Source organism: Eptesicus fuscus, chromosome 16, assembly GCF_027574615.1.
Source record: "Eptesicus fuscus isolate TK198812 chromosome 16, DD_ASM_mEF_20220401, whole genome shotgun sequence".
In the NCBI taxonomy this organism is placed as follows: domain Eukaryota; kingdom Metazoa; phylum Chordata; class Mammalia; order Chiroptera; family Vespertilionidae; genus Eptesicus; species Eptesicus fuscus.
This window is the reverse complement of record NC_072488.1, coordinates 25,113,394-25,115,312: the sequence shown is the minus strand read 5'-3', so window position 1 is coordinate 25,115,312 and position 1,919 is coordinate 25,113,394. Positions and strand designations below refer to the sequence as shown.

Genomic DNA, 1,919 nt, shown 5'->3' with positions numbered 1-1,919 from the left:
CTTCACATTTCACACCCCCAAAGGCCTCCTGGTTGGGGCCAAACAGAGGCATCCTCTGGGAGACTCTGCCACCGATCTAAGCTAACAATTTTCCCTCCGCATTACGGCCTTTTTTTCACCGGATGTCGCATCATGACAATCTTTCCATGTGTTATACAATCTCCTGACATTCCAAGAGCCAACATGCCTCGGTTTACCCAACCACTCCCCTGTTGTTGGATATTTATGGCATTTATATTTTGTTAAACAAATGCTTAGACCCAACCCCTCATCTTTTCCCAGGTCTTAGGGATCCCCAGTGGTCCATAGCCAGTGCTTTCAGCCACCTTCCTTTGCAGAAAGTGTTGACTTCCCCTGAGGTGTTTTGAGCAGATGGATGTGGGTGGTGCTGGCCCAGGCCCCAGGCTCTCAGGACCGTCACTGAGAGGGACTCAGGAAGACCAGCAAAGCTCTCTGTCGACCTTGGGACTTGTCTGAGAGGGAACAGCTGCCAGGCCTGTCAAACGTGGAGCCGCGTTAAAGGAATTATGACAGGAAGAGCTCTGCCATCGAACATTCTAATAGCTGCTGCTTACTTCCAGACATTTCCATCTAGAATCCTACAAGCTGTGTAAAGGGCCAATGAGAACACTTGCGTTTAATGTTGAACCTAACAAACACAGAATTCCCTGAAGTCGGGGCCACGGAGCACCAGGCCTGAGGCCTCCTCCAGAAAAGAGTGTTGAGTGGTCAAGAACATTTGGAAAATACTCTCCCCACCTCTAGTGCATTTAGTAAAGTCTCAGAATCAGGCCATAAAGAAACATAATCATTCATTTTAGAAACCTAATACACCCATGTACACAGGCAACAGGGTAGTGAAGACCTGGGGGTGGGTGAATAGGGGCTGGGAGAGGGGAGAAAGGGGGGGGGGGCAGAAATGGGAGAGATCTGTAATACTATCAACAATAAAAATATATTTGAAAAACAAAAATAATAATACATAGACCTTTTTTAAAATTTTTATTGTTTTTTAATTTTATTTTTCAAACCCGAGATTTATTGCGCGACTAATCATTGAAATCCTTCAGATGAACTGGATGCGGCACCAGCTGCTTTTGGGTTTAGGTGTTGTTCCTTCACGGAACCCCTGCCTGAATCTGCGGTACACAATTCTCGGGTGCCTCATGCGACAGTGACGGTAGTGTTTCGTCCTTTAGCCCGGGCACTCCCGCTACACTTCCTCGTGCGCTTGGCGGGGCAGCCGCACTTGCCGCAGGGGGACTTCTGCAGGCGGCAGGCCTTCCAGCCGCAGCGGTGGCACAGAGTGTGGGTCTCGTAGCGCTTGCCGAACGGTGACGTCCCCTTCGTCATCTTGCTTCTGCCGCCGAGACCCCCCCCCCCCTTTTTTTTAAAAACATAATATCAATGAACATCTCATGAAACTTGAGGTTCATAAAATAGGCTTTAGGAAACATTGCCCAAAGAGCCTCAACGTCTTTTCTGAGTAAAAATAAAAGGGAGAATGAGCACACTGGCCATTGCTTTAGAACCTTTGGTAACTGCTGATACAGACGTGAGGTTCACTGGAGCGCTGGATTAACGAGGTCACCCCATGCTTTGAGGAGGCCAGCCAGCGGCAGTCCTGGGGTCTGCAGCAGCACAAGAAGAAAATACCAATCAGGTCAAAGGGGTTTGCGGTAAGGTCTGGAGTGACAGGCTGCATTTTCACCACTACAGACGCAAAGAAGTTAGGGTCGCGTTGTGAATCTTTTGAGGAAAAATCAACATAGAAAAAAATCCTAGTCTTCTCCTAGACTGTTTCTTACTACTTTTTCTGTAGACTGTATTCTGAGCTGGAGGGGGGCTGGTGTGGGTCTGTGTCTGAGATTTCCCTCTTAACCAGCCACCGGGCACTGTCAAGGTCAGGCAGCGCAGGG

The 1,919-nt window shown here is 48.6% G+C and overlaps 1 pseudogene; it reads right to left on the bottom strand.

Moving 5' to 3' along the window:
• Nucleotides 1–1,053: 1,053 nt before the first annotated feature.
• LOC129151917 (60S ribosomal protein L37-like) lies at nt 1,054–1,368 on the bottom strand (annotated as a pseudogene).
• Nucleotides 1,369–1,919: the final 551 nt, after the last annotated feature.